Below are 12,566 nucleotides of genomic sequence, written 5' to 3'. Positions count from 1 at the left end.
CTAACCCAAATAGAAGTACATCAGCATCTCAGCTATGATGTTATTTTTTTCAAGAATTTATAATTTTGTCATGATTAAAACACTGATCCTCAATAAGAAGCATATCCTAGTCTTATTACCAGTATTACCATTGTCTATAACATGATTATATATAAAGAAATTGAAAAATTTATCATATGACAGGAACTTTAATGCATGTTACATTATTTTTTTTGAGTTGACAACCAAGTGACATAGACATTGACTTTTAAAATATATTTTTAAAAATTTGTTCTTTTACAAAGTAAAAATATTCTGTAAAAGATTTAAACTTTGAATTTTTAATTTTTTTTCAATGACAGATATACATGAGGCCAATGTGGTTAGTTCAGTATCCCCCTATTTTATGAAATAATTTGTAAGATCAACATACATATAGTAAATGATTGAAAATCTTTTAAAACTCTGAATAAGTCATCCTAAAATAATCTCTCAAAAAGTGCTGAAGTTCCATTACTTTGGCCACCTAATGCAAAGAGCCGACTTATTGGAAAAGACCCTGATACTGGGAAAGGTAGAGGGCAAAAGAAGAGGGTGGCAGAGGATGAGATAGCTCAGTAGCATCACTGACTCAATGGGCATGAGTTTGAGCAAGCTCTGGGAGATGGGGAAGGGCAGGGAAGCCTGGTGAGCTGCAGTTCATGGGGTCACAGAGTCAGACATGACTTAGCGACTGAACACCACCAATAATCTCAAGTGTTAGAAAAATTTGTGTAGTGCCTTAAAACAAAATTATCACTTAGCTCCATTGTAGAAAGTAAGATTAATATTAATAGATCTTTAAACTGATTTATCAGAAAGTTCTCTCTTAATGACTATTCATATACACATAGAATATGGTGATGAAATATAGAATATGGTGACAAAAGTGTCCATCACCAGGGTCTAGTAAATGTGGAAAACATTGAGTGTATAAATGGGAATGTTTCTTTTTACTTCCAGAACCTTTCAAGAGTCTTTAGTGTTCTAAGATGCTTTAAAATTCCCCAGCAAGGGACTGGAACATACAGTAGTTTTTAAACTAATTTCACTATGGGATCTTTTATTGAAAGGCACCTCCCAAGACAATTTTTATTGACTAACATTTGAAAAACAACTACCTAAACGAAGTGATTCACTAATAAAGGAATCAGGCTATTTATTTATTTACTAAATATACACTGTGGTATAATTATGAACACTGACAAATCTAGTGCAAGAATTTACTTGCACTTGTCACTTGAGAATTTGGCCATTTCCAGAGGACTATTTGAACAAGTATTTCAGCTGCAATGTCTTGACCCGAGAAAGATGGCCATACATGAATAGTCTTAATGATAAACATGAGGTATATTAGATATTTGAAATGAATATGCTTAAGATGTAGTTCAGAATGTGATTCAAGTCTTTATGAGAAACTATTAATGATGTAGGGGCTTCCCTGATAGCTCAGTTGGTAAAGAATCCACCTGCAATGCAGGAGACCCTGGTTCGATTCCTGGGTTGGGCAGATCTGCTGGAGAAGGGATAGGCTACCCACTTCAGTATTCTGGAGGAGCTAACATGATAAAAGTTTGTCTTCACTGAGATTCTAACAGTACCCATCTGCGGATGATATGAGCTTTATATAACAGACAGTATATTAATACCTAGAAGCCCTTGCTGGCCTTCTGAAAGAATCTTCTTATATAAACAAAAAAAGGTCAATTTGTGACTGATAGATTTCCTACAAAGCTAGAATTTATTAAAAATGTGTTACATTATTTGTGAGAAACAAAATTTATTGAGCCCTTTATTCCTAGCGTGTCAGTTTTCCTTAAGCAGTATGGTAGACACTTCGAAAGCCTTCAGGAGTTTTGTCTCTGTTGTTTGTCCTTTAGGAAATATTGCCAAATGAGCCTCCCTCTTTACAAATACTGAAAGAATACTGCTATTCAGTATATTTATGGAGTTATACACTGAGTGGTACTATAATGACCTAAGCTGAACTATTTTATGTAGTTATCAAAAATACTGAAACTTTGGCTTGGAAAGTAGTGTCTAGACTGTTGCACAGAAATGACACTCACCATTTTTATAGCTTTACAGCAAGGCAGCCTATAGTATTTTATGTAGTAATAGAAATATGCAGTAAGAGTAAGCAAATTCTAGATTTTGTACTAAGAACAGGTGCAGATGAGCACAAACCCCTAAATTGGCACTGTTGTGACAAAAGCTTTCAAGGATAACAACAAAACTATGTAAATTTAGCCAAGCTCTGTTCTATTACAGATGCTGCTGTTTTTAGTGTTAGAATAACATAACTTTTAAAAGGTCAAGAAACACAAAATTTATTTTTTTAAACTACGATATGCTGTTATCAGTAAAAACATTAATATATTGTTATATTTATAATATATCTTATTTGAGGGAAAGTATGTGACAATGAAGGTGAAAATATATAGACTATATAAACCTGACTACAAACCTGAAACCTAAGAAAATACGATTTCACATAATACCTCATTTTCATTAAATGATGAAAAGGTAAATTCAGAAAATCACTTAGGCTAAAAATAGGTATATCATCAAAACCTAATATCATTTTAACTCAAATTGGTATTTGTTCAACAAATGTTCTGCATCATAGTGTGATGTACAAAGGAAAACTAAAATTTGTGGAACAAAATGAAGGAATTTTTTAAAAAGCAAAACTAGCTAATTCCATCATGTTTTTTACTCTTTCAAACTGAAACAATAGTCTTGTTGTTGCGAAACATTTACTACAAATAAAGAATAAATAAATTCCTTAGAATTAGCTTGGTTTTTTTATTTTAGCCTCAGGTTTCTCAGTCAAAGATTACTTATATTTGTTTTTTTTTTTAATTTTTTTCCTGATCACTTTTAATTTTTTATATTTCATCTCCCTAGTTACACTTATTCCCATGTGATTATTCTCACTCTAAAAATACTAAGTAATCATTGCCTAGTTTGGTTGTTTTAACTAAAAGATCAAGTTCTTATCATAAATGTGTAGAAAGAGCAAAGGCAGATTCTACTTCTGCATTATCATCTATACTTTTATTATCTATACTGATATTTTTTCCCAGCATTTCGGTCCACATAATATCCATTTTCTCTGAGTAGCAAGTAAATGGTTTCACTTCTCTCAGTTCTGTGGGTACTCAGAATCTCCGGAGAATGTGCATCCTGATAAACCACGAGAAGCCCACTTCTAGAGCTGAAATTTCCAATATTGATCTTCTTATACATACTAGAATTTTTCACACCAGTTTGCACATCTGACTGAGGTACTACATTATTAAATAGGGGATTATAGATTTCTTAGAGAGAAGGCAATGGCACCCCACTCCAGTACTCTTGCCTGGGAAATCCCACGGATGGGGGAGCCTGGTGGGCTGCAGTCCATGGGGTCGCTAAGAGTCGGACACTACTGAGCGACTTCACTTTCACTTTTCCCTTTCATGCATTGGAGAAGGAAATGGCAACCCATTCCAGTGTTCTTGCCTGGAGAATCCCAGGGACAGAGGAGCCTGGTGGGCTTCCGTCTATAGGGTCGCACAGAGTCGGACATGACTGACGCGACTTAGCAGCAGCAGCAAAGAACTCCATGGCACCATAACACCTTTCCAAGTAATCCCAAGGTTTGGGAAAATAAAATGAAGCTCCTTATATAGGTTGGAGTCTGCTTTATCATCTCCCTTAGCTGCTTCTCTCTCATCTATTGTCTTGTTTACTTTTCTTACCCAAGAGAACATCCATTGCAACAAGAAACAGACGGTGTGAGTTCCAATCCTGGTTCTGCTGTGTGGGACAGGGTCTTCGTTTCTTAAAAATAAATACTGATTTTATCTATGTGAGAGTTTTTTTGTGAGGAATATAGGAAGCACTAAACTATGTAGTACTGTCATTTTCTCATTGTATAAAAAAGTAATCGCACCGATGATCAGAAGACTCTTCTTTTGATCTGAGTCTGTCGGGGTGTCATCAGGATGTCAGTATCTGTAGGAATGGGATGAAGGAAACTTGTTACCAAGTGATGATCATCTTCATCCATTCTGTAAAATCACCGATTATGTACCCACAAAATCCCCTCTCAAGATCACAAGTACGTTAAAATTATTTACACAGGGATTTTAGGCTAAGCAAAACCAAAATCCCTAGATATCATTATCCTCAGTAAAGTAAGATGCTGGTTGAAAGAGTGGCCTCAGATACCAGATGACCTGGGTTTCCTTGCCTATGAGTCTCTATTTCTTCATAGTAGCATAAGGCTTTCCCTTATAGTGCTGGGAGGGAGCTAATTGACCTAGTCTATGCAAGGTTGTGGCAACCCACTCCAGTGTTCTTGCCTGGAGAATCCCAGAGACGGGGGAGCCTGGTGGGCTGCCGTCTGTGGGGTCACACAGAGTCGGACACGACTGAAGCGACTTAGCAGCAGCAGCTGTATGCAAGGTTCTGAGCCTCTTACAAGCCCCCCAATAAATGTTCTTTGTTGTTATTTTATTTCCATGTGATGCCTTTCTCCACCATCCCAGAGAAGCACAATTCTGTGGAGATATTTTAGGATTGCAAGCTCCCCAACCAATCATGGCACTCTGGGCCATAATCAAGGTCCTCCCATCACCTATTTCCAGCTTTGCAGTCTAGCTCATTCCTCCTCTTGTACGGCAGGTCAGTTTTGAACAAGGAAACCTTGTGGCTGTTCAGTTCCCCAAAGATCCTCTAATCATTGAGATCTCTGGAAACATTTAATAGAAGGGGAAATTGAGTTTTCTATAAGGAACAGACTTAAGTATTTGCTTTTTGGAAATACTAAGTATAAACATCACAGAATTACCATGCACATGCCTTCTCTGAAACAGGTGTAGAGAAAAATCATAATAAATAAAGGCTTTATATGGGCTGCTCTTGGAGAAGGAAATGGCAACCCACTCCAGTATTCTTGCCTGAAGAATCCCATGGACTGAGGAGCCTGGCAGGCTACAGTCCACGGGGTCCCAAGAGTCGGACATGACTTAGTGACTAAACCATGGGCTGCTCTTGGTTTTGCTCAACAGAGCTTGATGAATGCTGTTACTAGGCCTACTATGGGCCAGTTGCCGCTGAATGGAGCTCTGGGGTATACAGAGCTCACATTCCAGGTAGGGAGATGCACAGGTCTCTGCTAGGTAGCACTAAGGCAGACGGGTGGTACAAGGAAGATGTGAGGGTTTTATGTGTGCGAGAATAGCAGAAACCATGTGCATCCTGTGTGGGAGAACTGGGAACAATGTCACAAGAGAGCAGTGGAGTTAGATCTTGACATATGCGCAAGACTTCAACAGCCAAAAAGAGGGTTCCAGACACAGGGAGCATCAGAGGTGAGAGGGCAAGACTCACAGAGCTGAGAAATTCAGTGTAGCTCAATGTGGGTTGGTGTATTGAGTGAATGAAGAGAGGTCTGTGTATGTATGTGTATGTGTGAGTTGCTCAGTCATGTCTGACCCTTTGTGACCCCATTACTATATAGCCTGCCAGGCTCCTCTGTCCAAGGGATTCTCTGGGCAAGAATAACTGAGTGGGATGCCGTTCCCTTCTCCAGGGGATCTTCTCAACCCAGGGATCAAACCCAGGTCTCCTGCATTGAAGGCAGATTCTTTATTGCCTGAGTCATCAGGAAAGTCCAAAGAGAGGTAAGTTGAGGCCAAATGGCAAAATCCTTAGATGCTGCACTTAAGAGTTTGGATTTTCTCCTTTACGCAGCAGAGACAATGGGCATTAAAAAAAAAAATCAAGTAGTAAGAACATGGGGTGTGCAATTTGTGGAGTTGGCTATGCTGGCCTGGTGGAAGGAGGCAGATTGGGTTTGGTGGAAAGTAGTTATGACTGTGACTGGAGTTAGGACCAGAACCTCAGCCGAGGTGTGTGGATCCAGAGTCGAGAGAATTTCTGAGGGGAGTCTTTCAGACTTTTGGACCTATTTTATATGAGGAATAAAGGAGAGAAATCAAGGGATTATCTACATTTTCTTCATTGTGAAAAATTTAGTGTAAAAAGTGATTGTGTATTTAATTTGCAGGCTGAAGTTGTTCCTTTCAAGCCTGCTTTTGTTGGCTGTGACATGTAATTCCATTTTGACAAACAGCTATCAAGTATCAGCTGTATGTCAGGAGCTATGCTAGATATCAGAGAAACAAACGATTAATAAGACAGCATGCTCACTTTTCATGAGCTGCAATTCCAGGACAAGAAAAGTCATCTATGCAAATAATTATAATGAAATGTAATAAGGATAAATAACAGAAAGATATGTAAGGAACTGTATGAAATGCATTCTATTTTTGTTAGCATGGAAGATCTCTATAATGTGAGGGCTTAGCTCTGGTTCCTGATAGAATTCCCTTAGAGGCATCCAGGTACAATAAGTACTTTGCTTAACAGAAAGCAGAATTGATGTTTAATATCTAGATTACAAATAAGAGTATTTAGTAGGAAGAGGAAAATATAAAATCTTTCTTCAGAAAGGATTCCTGGATCTTCTACAGTTTCATTTTAGTCCAAATGATGAGAGTTACTCAGGAGTGGAACTGTCAGTATTTGAATCCCGATTCTACCATCTCCTAATGGCCTGACTTTGAGTAAGTTCCTTAACACAGTGTTTCTCATTTTCCTTATCTGTAAAATGGGGATGATAACGATAGTGTCGATAGAGTGTTTATGAAGACTGATGTGTGTATTTCTGAAGTCATCAAAGAGAGAGATAAAGTCTTATTTTCATTGCTTATGATAGATTACCTTCAAAACAGGTGTTTGGAGGTCAGGCTTTCATTTTATTAAGTAAATACCTTATTGATTTGATGCAGTTTCAAAAGTTATTTTTATTGTATGGTTCCAAAATAAATTCTGATTATATGTTGTATTTAAAGCTGATTCTCATATATCTTCAACCTAATGACTTGTAACAGTGCAAATTGCATTCCCATTGATTGCTCTTTGCAGTGTGATAATTCTTTCTTTCTGTGTTACTGATATGATGATCTTCCTGCTCTTCTGTCAATAACATTAGCAGCACTCTTACATCACTAGATATTCTATTCTGAAGTTTAAATGATAGAGAGACAACTCTTGCTGCTTTAATGGTTATATCTTCTCTAGAATCTTTTCATCTAAAATATGCTTTTGTTATTGGTTTTCATTATGAGGAAACACATGGAAAGATTAAATTAAAAGACAGTGTTTCTGTCCTCAGTTTCTGGTACTATTTATCAATTCCATAGCTCTGCTGTCATTCTTAGAGACATTGTTAGAGCTACTTAACTGAACTAGTGCTCAATTAGTCTCTTCATTATTTATATGTAATCATTAATTAATTAATATTATATCCTTTTCAATAAAATAGTCACCGTGAGGTATAATATCATCAAACAGATGCTGGGGGCAGAGCAGAACTGGAATTATAATAATTAATCAAACTTCCACTTGATAATCCTCCCTACACAGTGAGCTGCACCTAATGCAGGCACAGGCTACCAGACCATGCTCTGTGAGCTCCTTGCATTGCCTTTGACATCTGTGAGCTGCAGAAGACTGATATTTCAGAAGTTAAGTTTTCTTATCTCATAGATGGGCTGTTCTGGTGGCTCAGTGAAGGTCCTGCTCTCTGGTTTTAAACACCATAACAGTTCTTGAGGTTATTTCTCTAAACTTATGGGTATGTCTTCTAAGGGAAGGGACAGCTCTCAAAAGTCCCTGAGTATTGCCTTCCAGAGATGAGGAACTCAATCAGCAGATGAGGGGCTTGGCTGATGGAACACCTTTTTCAAGCCTTTGTCAAACAAACTGACCTGTATCTTTGATGTCTTCATTTACATGATTGAACATCTACTTTATTCTGTTTCATATTTAAAATACAAAAGCATGTAAAATGTTTTTTCACTTTGGCTGAGTGTGGTATTTTGATAAGTTAAATTTCTCAAAGGTTGCTGCTGCTGCTAAGTGACTTCAGTTGTGTCCGACTCTGTGCGACCCCATTGATGGCAGCCCACCAGGCTCCCTCGTCCCTGGGATTCTCCACGCAAGAACACTGGAGTGGATTGCCATTTCCTTCTCCAATGCATGAAAGTGGAAAGTGAAAGTGAAGTCGCTCAGTCATGTCCAACTCCTAGCAACCCCATGGACTGCAGCCCACCAGGCTCCTCTGTCCATGGGATTTACTGGAGTGGGTTGCCATTGCCTTCTCAAAGGTTACTGAGCTCTATTTGACTAATGCAGATTAAAGTATGACTAGAGTGCCTCTCTGAAAAGACTCTTGATTTGGAAGAGTGGAAATGTGGAAATGGTAATTGTAAAGTTTCTATTCTGATAATAAAATGCTATATGTTGCTTCAGTTATAAGTGAATTAAAGAGAGAAAAAAATATGCTTGGTTATTCCAGGATTCTATAATTTAATTTAGCATTATTTTCACTTTTACAGTGTCTAGTAGGTAGACTTACCCTGACAGGTTCCTTATTCAGTATTTATACTCATTGCAATTAGGAAAATTTTTGTTTTGTATCAATTTGTTAATTATATATCAACTGTCATTGACCAATGGAAAAGATGGTTTTGGCACGCTCTTCAGCAATTCTAATGATATGCTGGTAAATACACACATAGAAAAATGGAACCTTCATTTATAGTCTTTGCCAGTTTCTGTAGTGGAAATACTTCCACATGACAGATTTCTAATATCAAAATTATGTCAGTGAACTTGAAATTGTGACATTACATTCACAGTTAACTTTTGCAAGTTGGTAATAGTTGGCTCTGGGGCTTCCCTGGTGACTCAGTGTTAAAGAATCCCCCTGCAATGCAGGAGACATGGGTTTGATCCTTGGGATGGGAAGATGCCTTGCAGAAGGAAATGGCAACTTAGTATTCTTGCTGCGGAAATATCATGGATGGAAGAGCCAGGCAGGCTAATATCCATGGGGTCACAAAAGTGTCAGACACAACTTAGCAACTAAAGAACAACAATCGTTGGCTCCAGCAGATCACTGGCTCTGATTTTAAAACTGGTAATCACAGGTTTTTTTTTTTTTATTATTCTAATATATACCAATCAATTGGACTTTTTGCTACTACTTGTGCTTATACAGTAAGTTTTCTTTTCAAATGGGTCATAATTTGTTTCTGCAAATATGTAAATGGATAGAGCACTTAGGAGCTAGCAAATACGTTCACCTTTCAGTAAATCAGATTTTCAAAGTACAATTTCTTAAGTAGTTAGTACCCTCCTATTCATTTTCTTTGGTACCCTGTTTATTACAAAGTGAAATTTCCTGGGAGTCCATAAATGAAAATGTTTGTGTGCTCCAACTGGCTTTTAATTCATGTCAATTTAGAAACTCAAAATTATTTAAAGTAGTCCTAGCCGTTCTAAGGTTAGCAATTAGCACTTCAATTTGTGCAAATGGTACTGAAAATGCTGTTTCAAAACAAACTGTTTCTCTTAACAAGAAAACCTTTTAAAAAAGTTTTAAAAAATCAGTGGCAATCAATTTGAACAGTACCACTTTTTCGCCAAGAGAGAGCAACATAAGCACATTTTACAAAAATACATTAAGTGGCCATTTTACATTGTAAGTGGTAGAATCATGTCCGTGCTTTACTTAGGAATCTATTACTTTACCTACCTCTAAACATGATGGATGAGGGCCAGTGATTAGTTAGGGTTATGGCAGTTGATGAGTTTTATAGAGATCATATTTAGCCTTCAGATATTTTCTATGCACAATATGTTTCTTCATTATGATTTCATTTATCATCCATGTTTGAGTTTCTGAATATTGACATTGTTTGCCCTGTCAGAAATAATTTTCAGCAGGATGTATTTGCTCCATCTGATTTAATGACATTTAAGTAAAACTGTAAGAGTTTTACATGTGTGAATGGTGGATTTTTAATGTTTATATTGTTTGAAAATAATTAAGGTGTGTAATATCTGACTTTAAGAGAACTGGTATATCCGGAAATCTTCCTCAGGGAGATTTTACTACTATTAAATGGAATGGCAACTCTGAATGCAAACAATTGACACTTGACAAAAAGTGGAACTTTCCAAGAATTAATTGTGATTAACTTTAATTGGAAATTTTGCTGGATTTTGTGGCTTAAAGTCTTGCTGTAAATATTTTAAGGACACTATTTCCTCTTAAGTTTTCATACTTGAGTAAGACAGTGTCTTTAGGTTGCAGTAACTAAATATTAAACTTATATTGCTTCCATATAACAGCAGGAGGACCTGCAAAACCTATCAGTTAAAATTCGATAAGGCCAAATCTTAAAAATGTCAGTGACAAATGATTTATTATACTTATTAAATTCATGTTTTATGGATCTTTAGATACTTGTCAACCTCTGGGGGGCATTTACCAGGGTGAGGGCAGAAGCAGAAAAAAAAAAAAAAGGTCATGGCTACAAATAAATGCATCAGTTCTATGCTTTTAGGAAAGTTATTTTCATGTGATTTTAAATTTAGGAAAATTCAAGAAAAAAAATACACCCAAAGCATTTATTTATATAAGACTTACTTTTAGAAGTCTTTGTAGGAAGAAGCTTGTGGATTTTACGGATTCGTGTAAATATTTGCATGCTTTCTGTAGCTTGCTGGTGGGACTGTTGACAGGCATGTGTTAGGAATGTTAATGCCACAAGGAGGCATTGCCCTGTGTCACTGTGCCCTTGAGGTCTGGTACTGCTCTTGTCCTTTCGTACTTAATTTTGAAAAAACAGTAATTATATTTAACATTCTGGGACTAACTCTATACTATACACAGTTACCTCAGAATATAACAAATTTCATGTATTCAGTGAGTCATTTACTTTTTAAAACATATACATAAAAATATCCCTAGATCATGTATATATGTACACACACATACACACATACTTATAACTGCAAAATCCCTATTTTAAAGTTATAGCCTAGGAATTCTTCTGCACATTTAAAAATATTTTACTTCAGAGTTCTTTATATAGAAAATTCCCCTAAAGAATTTAAAATACAAATTAAAAGAATAAACTTTTGACTTGCAGACCCATCAATCAGTCAATCAATGACAAAACTATTAATAGAACACACACTATGTTCCGGGCAGTCTGATAAGTACTGGAGATTCAAGGTAAAATATCTCTGCTAGTGGAAGGGACAGCCCACCAAAGTCAAAGTCCTTGAAAAGTACAAGGTATGTTTAAGAAACAGAGAAAGGCTGTGACAAGAGGCAGGGATTGACCCGTGAAGGTCAGGGAGGGCAGTGCAAATGAGAATGGAGAAAAAAGAACTAGTCACATGGGCTATATAGGCCATGGTGTGCAGGCTGGATATTTATTATTAGGTTCCATGAGAAGCCACTGGATGCCTTTAAGCAGAAAACTGAGGTGCTAGTATACCTTCGAAGAAAGATCATTCTTACTGCTTTGTAGATGACATTGTAGGATGGAAAGGGTGAACGTAGGAAGGACGTTTGGGAAGCTGCTAACGTTAGTAGCTTTCATTAGGATGAAAGAGAAGATGTAGATGAAGAAAACAGGAGAAATCTAAAATACTTGGGATGTAGAGCAGGAAGCCTTGCTGGTGTTGGGAGTCAGTAAAGGGAAAGAATCAAGGATGGTTTTAGATTGTTTTGACTTGAACACCTGAGTTTATGGTTTATTGACATTTACTGACATGAAGAGGAAAGGTTTGTGGGGGACTGGGGAATATAGAATTTATTTTTATCATGTGAGATTTAATATTCAAGTGGAATTATTAGGAAGATTGTTGTATATAAAAATAGCTACTATTTTCCTATCTATTTTCAAATGAGAGAACTGAGGCACACAAAGGTTAAGCAACTAACCCAAGATAGTTTAGTCAGTGGATCTAGGATTACAATCCAGGAAGTCTGGCTCAAAGTCTACTCTGTGAGCCATTTCTCTGTCATTTTGGTGGTCAAAGTTGGAGATATTCAAAACCATGGTGCTGGAATAAATTCACTTTGGAAATGAAGGCAGATAGAGAGGAGAAAGACTCATAACCTGAATACCTCTGCAGTAGAGGTAGTGCAGGAGATAAGAAGATAGCAAGGGAGACTGAAAAAGAGCAGCCACTGAGGTCTAAGGAAAACCAGGATAGGAAGGGTCATAGGTGCCAAGAGGAGAAAGTTTCAAGGAGATGAAAGTTGCATAGGCAATGGGGAGTGAGATGAGCAGAGAGGTGAATTGGTCACCACGGGGCTGTCTCTGACCTTCACAAGCACTATTTCAATAGAGTGGTTGGAAAGGAAGCTGGTTTAAATTAGAGCGACTATATTATGGGAGGTACAATACCTTCAAGGAATTAAGAATTAAGAAGGCATATCCTATTGCTGCTGCTGCTGCTGCTGCTAAGTCGCGTCAGTCGTGTCTGACTCTGTGCGACCGCATAGATGGCAGCCCGCTAGGCTCCGCCGTCCCTGGGATTCTCACACATCCTATTGCTACATATGTGTAATATGGATAGTGAATTTCATTCTATTTGGGGCAATAATATGGAGAGCTTGGGCT

This window comes from Ovis aries, chromosome 1 (assembly GCF_016772045.2).
Source record: "Ovis aries strain OAR_USU_Benz2616 breed Rambouillet chromosome 1, ARS-UI_Ramb_v3.0, whole genome shotgun sequence".
Lineage (NCBI taxonomy): Eukaryota > Metazoa > Chordata > Mammalia > Artiodactyla > Bovidae > Ovis > Ovis aries.
This window is presented reverse-complemented; position numbering follows the sequence as displayed.